The 15,881-nt window shown below is 45.8% G+C and overlaps 1 protein-coding gene across 6 annotated transcripts in view; it reads right to left on the reverse strand.

Moving 5' to 3' along the window:
* The window catches only part of DACH2 (dachshund family transcription factor 2), a 731,638-nt gene that overhangs the window by 361,314 nt on the left and 354,443 nt on the right, over window positions 1–15,881 (reverse strand). The gene's annotated exons all lie outside the window — the stretch shown is intronic.

Consider the following 15,881-nt stretch of genomic DNA (forward strand, 5'->3'; position numbering starts at 1 on the left):
CTTCTTCCAAAAACAAATTTTCAATCATCTTTAAGGAAAAAAAAAAACTAATCACCCAAATAAGCAGCCGATGATCTTATCTATCATCTCCTCCGAATCTATACGCGCAAACTGCAGTAACAGTGATTGACGGCAAATATCCTCCCATCCGCCGCCATCGGGCCATATCTGTCCAATCCTATCAGAGAAATGTTACTAATGGGAAGGTTTGAAATGTTGGTTCAAATACCTTCAGTTGATTGAGTTTAGACATAAAAATGCAAATTAACCCATTTCAGATAGCTTAATTGTAACGATCTACAGAGAAAAGGCCCAAATAATTTACAGTCTCAAGTAAAAGAGTTTTCTCTACAAAGCAATCAGCTGAGAAGCCAACTTCAGTAATTTATCTAAACGTACGTCAGGACAGATCTTAATCCATTTACTCTATACATTAAATACGCTCGTATAGTGCGACTCTAAAATAGACAGTTGTAAGATAAATGTATAGACAAATACACTGATGTATAGGCAATATACTGCACGTTACACTTTATTGGTGCTGTGATTTGTTTTATTAAACCCCCGCGATGACGCAATCTACACCTGGTGATATAGGGGGGTACAATAAGATAAATCTGCCCCTGGGAAAAACGTGGAGTTTTTCAGAAAGTGAATCAGAGTCTGTTTTGTATAAAGGGCCTAATTCAGAGTTGATCGCAGCAGCAAATTTGTTAGTGGTTGGGCAAAACCATGTGCAGTGCAGGTGGGGCAGATATAACATGTGCAGAGAGAGTTAGATTTGGGTGGGGTGTGTTCAAACTGAAATCTAAATTGCAGTGTAAAAATAAAGCAGCCAGTATTTACCCTGAACAGAAACACAATAACCCACCCACATCTAACTCTCTCTGCACATGTTACATCTGCCCCCTCTGCAATGCACATGGTTTTGCCCAACTGCTAACAAATTTGCTGCTGCGATCAACTCTGAATTACCCCCAAAAAATAGAGAAATTGACTTTTTATTACATGGTGTCACATTGTCTGAATACCATAGGGAGAGGAAAATCCCTCGCTGGGTTTTGCGTTAGAAATACTCCCGCTATAGGGCGTTACAATAGTGACTTCTGTTGCAGGTGGGTGGCTGTGTTAAATAAATGTGCGTTCGACCTTATGACTTTGGTAATAGAAGAATCAACACGTGAACTCACAAATGTTCGGACCAAAATAGAAGAATTTGAGGATGTGCACAAACAGTCCCTGTCCGTGGTACAAAGGGCAACTGGAGTGATAAACTCACCCATCAGGTAGCCACGTATAAACGTGAGCTCATTGCTTTCAAGAAACAAAAAATGGAAAAAGTGAACAAGACTACGCTGAACAACGCATCTATAGAGGGCTAGCAGGTTCTGCTGGTAATGAATATCGCCTACGCTATCACAGAGGGAGACCTAACCGTGACAATTACACCTCTAGTGAAGCGGAATCAGTATGATATGCTGTTGCTTGGGATCCCGGCGGTCTGAAGACCGACGCCAGGATCCTGAAGGTTGCAATGCCCACATGGGTGAGTTGGGGCTGTTTTCCCCTCTCCCCTACCCCTCCCTTCCCAAAGCCTAACCCTAACCTCACCCCTACAGTGCCTAACCCTAACCTCCCTGCAGCCTAAACCTAATCCTCCCTCTCACACAAGCCTAACCCTAACCCTCCCCGTGGGTCAAGGATATCAAACAATACCGAGATAAACAGGACAGACAACTATATGATAGACAGGTTTACAAAAAGCTGCCCTCCAACCCTACAGTTGAATTTAAAACACTACTGGATAGTATACTGGAAGATGCCAGGACTAATGGCATTATTGATAATGGGGGTAATCCATATCTGATCGCTGCTGTGCCTTTTCGCACAGCGTGCAATCAGATCCGAACTACGCATACGTCTGAGCCGCACTGCGCTGGCGTGATGGACGGCTGCTACGGGGATCGGCGCCCTGCGATGGGATGGTGAAAAGGATCCAATCGCACGGGCGTTCGCAAGGAGATTGACAGGAAGAGGCCGTTTGTGGGTGGCACCTGACCGTTTTTCAAGAGTTGTCCGGGAAAACACAGGCGGTCTCAGGTGTTTTGAAGAAGGGTGTCTGACGTCAGCTCCGGCCCCGATCAGAAGGATTCATTCGCAGCGGCTGAGTAAGTCCTGGGCTGCGCAGAGACTGCACAAACTGATTTTTGTGTAGCTCTCCTAACGAAGCGATCGCACACTTGCACAGCGTTATCCCCTCCCCCTGTAGGCGGTGACTATCTGATCGCAGGGCAGCAAAAAACGCAGCCCAGCGATCAGATCTGAATTAGGCCCAATGACACTGTTTTTTTTTTTTTTTTTTTTAAGACTGACTCTCCTAAATTCCCAATGCTATACAGTTTGCCTAAACCACGCACAATAAGACTCTCCTCTAGTCTCCAAACGTTCCCTGAAAACTCACCTCTTTAGACAAGCGTATCAAATTCCAGAACCGCCCACATAACTTTCATAAACCTTCCTATCAAATTGCATCCACTCTGCACAGTCCACACATATCCTCACATGTCTTCTCATTCTTCACTTTCCCTTCCTCTCGAACCCGGTTCATCATTGCTGTATGACCATATATATGTATACATATATGTAGAACCTTTGCAATCTGGCGGACAACTATGCAATAGATAGCACCTTTCCTTGTGTACACATGCCTATTTCCCTATAGATTGTAAGCTTGCGAGCAGGGCCCTCCTACCTCTGACTGTTTGTTATTACAGGTTGAGTATCCCTTATCCAAAATGCTTGGGACCAGAGGTATTTTGGATATGGGATTTTTCCGTATTTTGGAATAATTGCATACCATAATGAGATATCATGGCGATGGGACCTAAATCTAAGCACAGAATGTATTTATGTTACATATACACCTTATACACACAGCCTGAAGGTAATTTTAGCCAATATTTTTTATAACTTTGTGCATTAAACAAAGTGTGTCTACAGTCACACAGTTCATTTATGTTTCATATAGATCTTATACACACAGCCTGAAGGTCATTTAATACAATATTTTTAATAACTTTGAGTATTAAACAAAGTTTGTGTACATTGAGACATAAAAAAACAATGGTTTCACTATCTCACTCTCACTCAAAAAAGTCCGTATTTCGGAATATTCCGTATTTCGGAATATTTGGATATGGGATACTCAACCTGTACCCAGTTTTGTCTTATCATTGTGTCCAGTTGTAAAGCGCAACGGAATTTGCTGCACTATATAAGAAACTGTTAATAAATAAATAAATTAATAAATACTTGGAAAGTATCTGAGTTTCTTGACTTTTTCCTTCAACCATGTGTCCAAGCTTACTATACATATTTGAAAGATACGACATCCTTGCTAAATAAATTAAATGATTTGGGTCCGATTCTAGGTAATACATGTATGTGCACGCTAGACATTGTGAGCCTATACACAAACATTCCCCATCAAGGGGGGCTTCAATCAGTACGTAAGGTCTTGTTGAATAATAATCTATCTAAAAGGTCCTGATATCAACTTTTTTCTTTCATTACTGGAGTTTGTTCTTTATAAAAATTATTTCTATTTCAACGGTGAGTTCTTCTGCAATACAATGGATGTGCAATGGGCTCGTAGGTCGCCCCTGCTTATGCAAATTCATATAAGTTTGATATTGAGAATGAATGTTTTTTCAGCAGAGATATTCTCGAGATTTTTTTTTTATTCCAGATACATAGATGTCAATCTTATTCTGATATGAACACCATATTACTGCTAAGTAGTCATCACCTCCTTTGTGTCAAGAGGATTACGAGTGATGATCTGAAATTGACGAAGGGGTTGGAGATGACAGAAAAATTCATAAATCGCGGTTACTCAGATACTACCCTGCCAAAGGCTAGATAGAGAGTAGATCAAATGCCTAGATTGGATCTTTTATCAAATACTCAGGCAAAAGAATCCACCAAGAGACTACACTGGATTAGAAAATGTAAAACATCCCACAGTTGAATTTAGGGTTAGGCCGTGATTAGAGTTCGATTTAGGCGGTGGTTAGGGTTAGGCCGCAATTAATTTAGGTTAGGCTGAGGGTGGATTTAGGATTACACTGCGGATAGAGATAGAGAGGCTATGGTTAGGGTTAGGATTAAGCCGTCGTTAGAGTTAGGATCAGGCTGTGGTTAGGATTAGGCTGAGGTCAGAGTTAGGATTAGACGGCGGACAGAGTTAGGGTTAGGCTATGGTTAGGGTTTGGATTAGACTGAGGTTAGGGTTAGGCTGTGGTTAGATTAGGCCATGATTAGATTTACGGTTAGGATGCAGTTAGTGTTAGGAGTAGGCCGTGGTTAGAATTAGGATTAGGTTGATGTTAGGGTTAGGCTGAGGTTAGGGTCAGGATTAGGCCAAAAATAGAGTTAGGATTAGGCTGCGGTTGGAGTTAGGCTGCGGTTAGAGCTAGGATAAGGCTGAGATTAGTTAGGGTTAGGCTGTGGTTAGAGTTAGGGTTAGGATTAGTCCGCGGATAGAGTAGGGTTAGGCTGTGGTTAGAGTTAGGATTAGTCCGCGGATAGAGTTAGGGTTAGGCTGTGGTTAGAGTTAGGATTAGTCCGCAGATAGAGTTAGGGTTAGGCTGCGGTTGAAGTTAGGCTGCGGTTACAGTTAGGATAAAGCTGAGTTTAGAGTTAGGGTTAAACTGTGGTTAGAGTTAGGATTAGTCCGCGGATAGAGTTCGGGTTAGGCTGCAGTTACAGTTAGGATAAGGCTGAGTTTAGAGTTAGGATGTGACTAAAGTTAGGATTAGTCCACGGATAGAGTTAGGTTAGGATGTGGTTAGTGTTAGGAGAAGGCAGCGGTTGGAGTTAGGATTAGGCCACGGATAGAGTTAGGGGTAGGCTGCGGTAAGAGTTAGGATAAGGCTGAGGTTAGAGTTAGGGTTAGGCTGAGGTTAGGGTTAGGGTTAGTCCGTGGATAGAGTAAGGGTTAGGCTGTGGTTAGAGTTAGGGTTAGGCTGCGGATAGAGATAGGATTAGGCTGCGGTTGGAGTTAGGCTGCGGTAAGAGTTAGGATAAGGCTGAGGTTAGAGTTAGGGTTAGGCTGTGGTTGGAGTTAGGCTGCGGTTACAGTTAGGATAAGGTTGAGGTTAGAGTTAGGCTGTGGTTAAAGTTAGGGTTAGGCTGCAGTTGGAGTGAGGCTGCGGTAAGAGTTAGGATAAGGCTGAGTTTAGGGTTAGGATGTGACTGGAGTTAGGATTAATCCACGGATAGAATTAGGATTAGGCTGTGGTTAGAATTAGGCTGTGGTTAGTGTTAGGAGAAGGCAGCGGTTGGAGTTAGGATTAGGCCACGGACAGAGTTAGGTTAGGATGTGGTTAGTGTTAGGAGAAGGCAGCGGTTGGAGTTAGGATTAAGCCACGGATAGATATAGGTTAGGATGTGGTTAGTGTTAGGAGAAGGCAGCGGTTGGAGTTAGGATTAAGCCACGGATAGATATAGGTTAGGATGTGGTTAGTGTTAGGAGAAGGCAGCGGTTGGAGTTAGGATTAAGCCACGGATAGATTTAGGTTAGGATGTGGTTAGTGTTAGGAGAAGGCAGCGGTTGGAGTTAGGATTAAGCCACAGATAGATTTAGGTTAGGATGTGGTTAGTGTTAGGAGAAGGCAGCGGTTGGAGTTAGGATTAAGCCACGGATAGATTTAGGTTAGGATTTGGTTAGTGTTAGGAGAAGGCAGCGGTTGGAGTTAGGATTAAGCCACGGATAGATTTAGGTTAGGATGTGGTTAGTGTTAGGAGAAGGCAGCGGTTGGAGTTAGGATTAGGCTGCAGTTAGGAGTAGGCAGCGGGTAGAGTTACGATCAGGCTGTGGTAAGAGTTAGTTTTAGGGTTAGTAAAGATGTTTATAGAAGAAAACTGCAAGGTCGACATTCACAATGCCGACAATATAAATTTCAATATTTTACACGTTGAGCTCCCGCTCATGTAGACATTTTGGTGTCGCCATTCTGAATGTCAGCATTGTGTACCACACTCCCCAATGGCAGTAGTGCCACCGCTGAAGGAGGTGCAGCTACTACTGTAGATGGCCTGCAAGTGAGTAGAAGCTGACATGCCAGGATAGCATCCCCCTTCAACATCCCCCACTTCCTACCCAAGACACTGAGAAGGTGCAGAGAAGACCCAGTTGGTGGAACAGGATACAGACTAGCCTTGGACCAAAACCTTCTGCAGTCTATAAAGTTAAAACTTTCGGATACAGTATTTAGGAAGAATTTATTATATCAACTGAATTTAGGGCAGACCAAAATTGTCAGGGGCTTCACTGCAATTTACCACCCAAAGGGAAAAAGGGAGTGCCCACTCAATGCTTTTCCTATGGGATATAATCACGACTTTGATGCGTTATTCCTGAACAACTTGACAACTTCTGAAAATTCTGCGACCTTATTGCACATCTACATCATACAGCCTATCGCATGGCACCTGAACCATCAAAATTGGTGTTGTCATTGCGGAGCAGTTGATCTCACAAAAAAAAATTGCCTAGCCCATTAAATATAAAAATATTACGCAATAGGTTAGAGGCACAGAACAACAGCAGAATACAAGCAACCTCACATGCATGTGAGTAACGCAGCACTGTAGCCCGATTTGGAGGTGGATATAAATGACATTGCGACTGCGTTGTTTTACGCAGCACAACTGCAAATTAATGCTAATGATGCAGCTGATGGAATTTGAAGAGAGACACCCACTGTGACGGGGCCATTGCAACTGTGTGCTTAGACTCAGTCACTGGCCCCAACACGTCCGCTTCTAGGGGGTAATTCCAAGTTGATCGCAGCAGGACATTTTTTAGCAGTTGGGCAAAACCATGTGCACTGCAGGTGGGGCAGATATAACATGTGCAGAGAGAGATAGATTTGGGTGTGGTGAGTTCAATCTGCCATCTAAATTGCAGTGTAAAAATAAAGCAGCCAGTATTTACCCTGAACAGAAACAAAATAACCCACCCAAATCTAACTCTCTCTGCACATGTTATATCTGCCTCCCCTGCAGTGCACATGGTTTTGCCCAACTGATAAAAAATGTCCTGTTGCGATCAACTTGGAATTACCCCCCTAGTTAATAACCCCACTGTTACTACCCAGAAACGCCCACTGAAATACCAATTCTCTGCGTCGAAAATCGCACTGGGGGGGTATTCAGGGTTATTAACAAACAAAAAAAAGCACACTAATGGGCAAAACCATGCTGCACTACAGGTGTGGCAGATGTAACATGTGCAGAGTTAGATTTGGGTGGGTTATATTGTTTCTGTGCAGGGTAAATACTGTCTGCTTTAGCCTTATAGGCCCTACACACTGGCCGACATCAGTCAAAGATATGAACGATCTCGTTCATAAATGAACAAGATACCGTTCATATCTTTGAGTGTGGAGGCTCCAGCGATGAACGATGCGCGGCCCCACGCTCGTTCATCGCTGGTTCCCCGTCGGCTCTACATGCAGGCCAATATGGACGATCTCGTCCTTATTTGCCTGCACTTCAATGCAGCCGGGTGACGGGGGGAGTGAAGAAACTTCACTCCCCCCGTCACTGCCCCTCCGCCGCCGGGTCGCCCGTCGGCCGTATCCGCCGTCGGGCAACTCGGCGGCGGATCGGCCAATGTGTAGGGCCCTTTACACTGCAATTTAGATTTCAATTTGAACACACCCCACCCAAATATAACTATCTCTGCACATGTTACATCGCCCCACCCGTAGGGCAACATGGTTTTACCCATTAGTGTGCTTTTTTAATTTGCTAACAAACCTGAATAAGGCCCTAGGCCAGGATGCATGCGCAGTACAAAAACCATCGGACAACTGTGCAAACATCGGCAAAGTACCAAACTCTGAATCAGGCGCTGTATTTCAAAGGGAGCAAAGTTAGAAACAATAAAATATCTGGCAGATTAGAACGTAATCTGTCAGTGGAAAATGGAATAAAGACATATCAACTGTAGAAATGTAAAGCGGAGATGCTGCTATCCCGACATGACTTGTGAAGGTTATTATTTTAGACATACCAGAGGTAAATAACTAAAAATGAGAAGGAAAGACAAACATGCACAAGAAACCATAACCTCTTAGTTAAAGTTCAAAAGGCATTTCAGGTGCATTACAGCAGCTGCATTAATGATCCAGCTCAAACCGTAAAATGTATCTATTATTATACAAAATGGCATTTAGCAAAGGAAAGGACATGAAGTGCAACCCCGGTCAGTGAGTGAAGACGAGGCTTATTACATTAATTAACACCAACATAAAAAGGAACTCATACACAGCAACATGGAAAATGATACTTGAATGACCCTTAAGATCACGGAAATAACGTTGTATAGTAAAGGACAACAGAAAAAGCAAAACGTCTGTTCTGCATCCAGGTAAGATATAATTTGTTCTACATCCCAGTAAGAGATACTCTGTGCTGCTGGGTAACCTGCTCCTCCCACTATATAACTCGCAGTCTGTGACTTCCTTCTGCCTCCATTCCCCTCCTCACATCATGTCACTGCCCCTGTCACATGCAGCCCTGTCCTCACTGACACATCACTCATCTCCTGATATACTCTGTGCTGCTGGGGGACCCTGCTCCTCCCACTATATAACTGTCAGTCTGTGGCTTCCTGCTGCTTCCATTGCCCTCCTCACATCATGACACTGCCCCTGTCACATGCAGCCCTGTCCTCACTGACACATCACTCATCTCCTGATATACTCTGTGCTGCTGGGGACCCTGCTCCTCCCACTATATAACTCTCAGTCTGTGGCTTCCTGCTGCCTCCATTCCGCTCCTCACATCATGTCACTGCCCCTGTCACATGCAGCCCTGTGTTCACTGACACATCACTCATCTCCTGATATACTCTGTGCTGCTGGGGACCCTGCTCCTCCCACTATATAACTCTCAGAGATAAAACCCTGACTTGGGTGGTCATTCCGAGTTGTTCGCTCGCTGCTATTTTTAGCAGAATTGCTAATAGGCTAAAATCCGGCAGTTCTGCGCATGTGTATGCACAGTAGGGCGCACGCGCTAAGCAATTTTACACAAAACTATGCTATTTTACTCACGGGAGAACAAAGCTTTTCAGTCGCTCTGTTGATCGGAGAATGACTGACAGGAAGTGGGTGTTTCTGGGTGGTAACTGAGCGTTTTTCGGGAGTGTGCTAAAAACGCAGGCGTGCCAGCAGAAAACGCAGGAGTGGCTGGAGAAACGGGGGAGTGGCTGGCCGGACGCTGGGCGTGTTTATGACGTCAAACCAGGAACTAAACGGACTGAGGTGATCGCAATCTAGGAGTAGGTCTGGAGCTACTCAGAAACTGCAAGAAAATACTTAATAGCAGAACTGCGAACCTTTCGTTCGCACTTCTGCACAGCTAAGATACACTCCCAGAGGGCGGCGACTTTGTGTTTGCATTTCTGCTAAAAGTAGCTAGCGAGCGAACAACTCGGAATGACCACCTTGGTGCAATATAAGAGGTTCCCATATATAAGGCACATTTACACTTTACAGTGACTTTAGTGCGACTGCCTGCAGTAGGTGACTGTGCCGCTATGTGCCGCCATGGGGTGTAGTATGGTATGCCGGCGGCTGGGCTCCCGGCGACCAGCATACCGGCGGCGGGAGCCCGACCGCCGGCATACCGACAGCGTGGCGAGCGCAAATGAGCCCCTTGCGGGCTTGCTGCGCTCGCCACGCTGCGGGCACGGTGGCGCGAGCCATGCTATTTTATTCTCCCTCCAGCGGGGTCGTGGACCCCCACGAGGGAGAAAGTGTCGGCATGCCGGCTGTCGGGATTCCGGCGCCGGTATACTGTGCGCCGGGATCCCGACAGTCGGCATACTGAAGACCACCCGCCGCCATGAGTGACACCCCGGCCTCTCTTCACCCTGACAGTCTGATATTGCCCCCCAGAAAGCCGGGATATAGCCCCGCACCCTGCAATCTGCCCCGCTGCAGCTCCGATCTGACAGCTACAGTCACTCAAGCGTCAGCTTCCCAGCAGCTCTGCTGTAACCTTTCATGTGATGAATCACAACGCTCCCAGCGCCATTGTACACAGGCTAATTTCCTAAAACAATAAAACACAGAATCCCTCATTCGGAGTTAAATGAAACACAAACGAGACGTTTATTCATGCTGAAAATCTAGATGCAGAATCATGTTTCAGTCATTATCTCCGCCATTAAACGCAGCCCTGAACCGCAGATACAGCCGTTCTTATTCAATATGTTTTTGTCTATTAATTCCTCGGTTTCCTTTGTTTTCCCGGATGCGGGAGGAAATAATAAAATAATAATAAGACATTAATAATGAGCATTTAAAGCTTTCTTTTGCTAGCTCGCGGGAGCCATTGAGATGTTAACGGAATAGGTCAAATCAAGCGCTGGCCTGAAGCAAATGCCAGACTTGTTATGCGCTGAGTTATAAGCTTGTTTCTTATTATTGCTTATAAATAAATACTCCGTAATAGGCATGCTTAAATCTAAATTACCCGCCGCGTACGGAGGAAATGATTTAGCGCGCTGCCACAGAACATTGCCGAGCAGCTACTCCGGCACGGACGGAACGGCAGGGACGCGGTTCTGCTCAGGTGAAACAGACAAACAATACTAACCCTTCCTGGGCCGGCGACAGCAGAAGCAGCACGTGATCACTTCGTCTCTGTATCTGCAGAATATTTTTGCAAAACATTTTTATTATTATTATATTATTACCTGTGCATCTAGCACCGATCATATTACGCAGCGCCGTACGGAGAGTCTGTAACACTCACATCAGTCCCTGTCCATTTGAGGATTGCAGTCTACCCTTACCTACCGCGCACAAACACACACTGGGGCAGTGACGTGCGGGCAGGGGAGGCAGGGCCGACCGGACATACTCCAGTATACTGCAGACTATAAAAATTATTAGAATAATACAAAGATGGAATTTAGAATTTATAAATATCATCTTTATGGAGTACGGGATGAAATCTGAGAACTAGAGGACAGAATTGCAATTGTGGGGAGAACGTGCAAACTCCACACACGACATGCGGGCCATAGGTGAAACAGACAAAGATGTTAGAGGTTGGTTACCCCTCTCCTCCTATATATAAGATACAGGGATTTCTGGAAACCTCTAGAATTAGTGAGCAAACGCCCCACGTTTCCGCAGACCAAGTTAGTCTGCCCAGAGAGCTGCCTGCGGCAAGGTGGGTGGGGCCGGAAGGTGAATCCTGTCGACAGGCCATGCCTTTCCTAGGGGTGCAGCACGGAGGTACTGTAGGTGGCACTCGATGACCCACTGACTGTTCACAGCAAAATGCAGCATCAAGCCAATCATCTTGTACTGTCGTATCTCCCAGGTGCAAGGAGGGAGGAAATTATTCACATATAACACACATATAGCACATGGTCAGCATACGCCAGAATGTCGGCAGTGGGGCGAGCGTTAACAAGACTCTTGCGTGCTTGCCAAGCTGCAAGCGTCGGTATCCTGACCGCCGACATTCCCGACTGCAGGCAATGTAACTGTATCCCAGACAAAGTACCAGCCACTCAGCTCCTAACTACTATGTTACAGGCTGTGATTGAAAAATGACAGGAGCTGATTGGTTGCTACTTTATCTCTCCACACTAGTTTATTACTCTCCAAGATTTGATTAATCTTCCCCTATGTTCCTTACACACTCACACTCAAACACTAGGGATAATATTTGTCAGTAGAGGGGTTAAGCTACCAGTATTTTCTGGAGTGTGGGAGGAAACTGGAGTACCCAGAGGAAATTCACGCTAGCACTGGGAGAACATGCAAATTCCACACAGGCAGTTTTGGGTTTGAGTTCCACCATGGCTCTGCCTTGCTGAGAAGCAAGGTGGTGACCTAAAAGCAAATTAGATTTTTTGTACTGATATTATTTTTTTTGAACTACCATAAAATAAATAATCCGTGGTTGCGGCATCCACATGAATCCAGCATTCCGTAACGTAACGTAAGTGCAGTTACAGATACCTACAGCAGATGTCATTTGAATGCCAGAGTGGTACGCTGTCTGATCTGACTAGTTATCATTATATGGCCACTGAATAACATAACACGAAAAGTACTGATGCCAATCAGAGCGATAGAGGATGTTCTAGTGTCACAATGTATCAGCAGAAGATTCCTGCGGCAGGTAAGAGGACTCTTAACATTATTTATTTATTACCAGTTATTTATATAGCGCACACATATTCCGCAGCGCTGTACAGAGCTATAGGGCAGACGTATTAACCTGGAGAAGGCATAAGGAAGTGATAAACCAGTGATATGTGCAAGGTGATAAAGGCACCAGCCAATCAGCTCCAATATGTAAATTAACAGGTAGGATCTGATTGGCTGGTGACTTTATCACCTTGCACATATCACTGGTTTATCACTTCCTTATGTCTTCTACAGGTTAATACATCTGCCCCTATATTTTTTCTTTCACTTCAGTGAAGACCTTGGAAATCAGTATCAGTTCCCATTCATAACATTCCAAAAAAATAATGAGCAAGTAACAGCACCCGGACACACCATGCTGCAATGCAAGGGGGCACATACATGTATTATGTTTGCATGCAGGGTAAATACTGGCTGTGTCAGCATGAAGCCCACGTCTGATTAGCTCACTTGTGGCACCATTTTTAAAACTGGAGGTGGCCGCAGCAAGCGCACAGCGTCATCGCCCCGCCCTCTTGGGCTGTATTATATGTGCCGGCGCGATGCAGCGAATGACAGTCTGAAGGCGGGGAAAGAGCAGGAAAGAGCTTCAGAAGACTCCGGAAGTGTAGGAGGGTGGCGGCCATGCAAAAGAACTTAAAGGCCACCAAGTGAAGGTGCTGGTCAATAAATTACTAAGGGGAGCTGAACTAAGGGGAACATGTACTAAGCAGTGATAAAAGTGGAGAAGTGAGCCAGTGGAGAAGTTGCCCATGGCAACCAATCAGCTGCTCTGTATATATTTATAGTATGCAAATTATAAATGTTACGTCAATGCTGATTGGCTGCCATGGGCAACTTCTCCTCTGGCTCACTGCTGCACTTTTATCACTGCTTAGTACATGTCCCCCTAAGCCTTGGAGAGAGAGAAAGTACCAACCAATCAGCTCCTGACTGTTATGTTAAAGGCTGTGTTTGAAAAATGACAGTTAGATGCTGATTGGTTGGTAGTTAATCTCTCTCCAAGGCTTTGTACAACTACCCATATAACCTGCCCCATTGGTTTTTTAATGCCAGGCTGCGTTGAGCTTCCTCAGGAGGCTCAGACGCTGCCCGGATCCATCCTTCCGGCTCCCTCTGCACCCAGCAGTGCCTACTGTGCAGCGCGACAGGTCAGAGGTCACGCTGCGCAGTCTGAAGCCATCCGTCCGTGCCGCACCTCACCGCCCACAAGCCCTCCCACCCACGATGAGTCTGACGCCAGCCGCCAGGAACGCACCTCGCCACCCGCAAGCCCTCTCACCCACGTTGGTATTTGTGTGGGCTGGGGTGGGCGGGTCTTCAACCCAATCCCGGGAATCCTGGGAATACCAGGATTGGCCTCCCTAGCACCACATGGGATCTGCAGCGCCCAATTACAGAGTAAACAAATAAGCAAAACATGAAGACAGTGACTTACAGTTCAATACAATACAGGACAAGTACAGGGTATATAAACATAGCTGCGTCAGTAAACAGCACTGAAATAGGTTCCAGAGTGGCAGAGAACGGAGGGATTTGATGCCATCAAAGGGAGTATTGAAAAGAAGATAGGTTAAGTAAGAGACATAAAAGCACATGAGGGAAGAGGGCCCTGCTCGTGAGAGCTTACATTCTAAAAGGGGAGGGGTAGACAGACAGGGGTGACACAGACAGGGGTACACAGAGTCTGGAACAGAGGGTTAGGATGAGATTTGGTTGGGTTTGGGGAAGAAGTGGGTCTTGAAAGCCCGCTTCAATTTTTGTGGACAGGTGGAGAGTCTGAAGTGGGAGAGGTAGGGAATACCAGAGATATGGAGCAGCACGTGAATCTTGGAGGTAGGAGTGAGAGGAAGTAATCCGTAGGCAGGAGAGTCGGCGTGCATTAGCAGAGCAAAGAGGACGGGTGGGAGTGTAAAGGGAGATAAGGTCAGAGATGTGGGTGTAGTATGGGTCACCTTACTGACGCCGGGATCCCGGCGGGGAGGGGTGAGTGCAGCAAGCCCCTTGCGGGCTCGGTGGCGACGGTCGCCACGGGTTCTATTCCCACTCTATGGGTGTCGTGGACACACACGAGTGGAAATAGTCCCTGTTGGTCGGCATGCCGACCAGCGGGAAAGTGAGCCGTCGGGCTCACGGAGGACGTCATGTGACTGTCGGTCAGCCGACCGGCGGTCACATGACTACCACCCAGAGATGTAGATGGGAGAGGAATGGATGAGGGCTTTGTAAGCGACTGTGAGAAGCTTGAATTGGATTCTGGTGGGGAAGGGGAGACAGTGAAGGTCTTGGAGGAGAGGGGAGGTCTATGTAGTGCGTTTGGTGAGGAAGATGAGACGAGCAGCAGCATTGAGGATAGATTGGAGTGGAGAGAGGTAATTGTCAGGGAGGCCAGTCAGGAGGAGATTACAGTAGTCCAGTCTGGAGATGACCAGTGAGTGGATGAGGGTCTTAGTAGCATCCTGGGTCAGAAAGGGTCTGATCCTGGAAATATTTTTGAGATGGAAACGGCAGGTTTGTGAGAGGTGCTGAATGTGTGGTGTGAAGGAGAGGGAGGAGTCAAGGATTACTCCAAGACAGCGCACTTGGGGGCTAGAGGAGATAGTAGTGCCATCAATAGATAATGAAATCAATATTTTTCAAAACCATGAACCCTGCACTCAATGCCACCAGGGGTGCGGGGAATAGCCCTGAGATTTTAGCCCAGGACGGTTGTTGCTTGGGAGGGGGGAACCCATTTTAAATTTGGGGTCTTCAGTTTCTGAGGAATCCAGAACCCCCCCCCCCCCCGCCCCTCCACCCCCAACCCCCACCTCAGGCTGGTCCAACACTGTATCGCCCTGCTGTGGCATTATAGTGGAGAGAGAAAGTACCAACCAATCAGCTCCTGTCATTTTTCCATCACAGCCTGTAACCTGTCATTTTTAACATCTCCCCCTAAATCTTTTATTGCTGCATATTGTGATTAAAAAAAAAAAGAAAAAGTTTGAAATACAGTACTTCTCATGTCAGGGATTCATAGGTAATAGAATCTGTATACTGAAGTACAGTACTGATATATAAGGCTGGAGCTAGGTCACAGCAAACATACAGTAACTGACCTGCTCTGCTATGTCATTTCATCTTTTTGCCCTATAGTAGCATCAGCTGTAAGTGTCTCTCCCAAACGGATGAGACCAGGAAATGTAAAACTATTTCCACCCTTCCCACAAGTTTCTCTTCTGCAAATTACAAAGAAAAAGACCTGAACTCAGCCCTGTTTATAAACCATGTGTATTATCCACCTAATGTACATGTGACAATAATCACATCACACCGCACATTATTCCCTAACACCATTAACATTCTAACTGGAGCTTTCAGAATATAACTTGTAGTGTTCCGACAGAATGTGTCACGCTGATCTCTGCTCCGTCTGACAATCACACATTGCTCACATTTCAATCAGGACTTTTACAATAAATGTTAAGATTATCCTTAAACATCAGCGGTCTCCCCCCACACCCAGCGCTCAGCAGGAGACGGAGCACAAGGGCAGAGTCTTAAAAGCCACAGAATCAATAGCAATTGATTGACTGATGTTTGGAAAACAGACAAAGATTTCTGCTCTGCTGCAAGTGATACTGGTTCTGA

Source organism: Pseudophryne corroboree, chromosome 8 (genome assembly GCF_028390025.1).
Source record: "Pseudophryne corroboree isolate aPseCor3 chromosome 8, aPseCor3.hap2, whole genome shotgun sequence".
NCBI classification, from domain to species: domain Eukaryota; kingdom Metazoa; phylum Chordata; class Amphibia; order Anura; family Myobatrachidae; genus Pseudophryne; species Pseudophryne corroboree.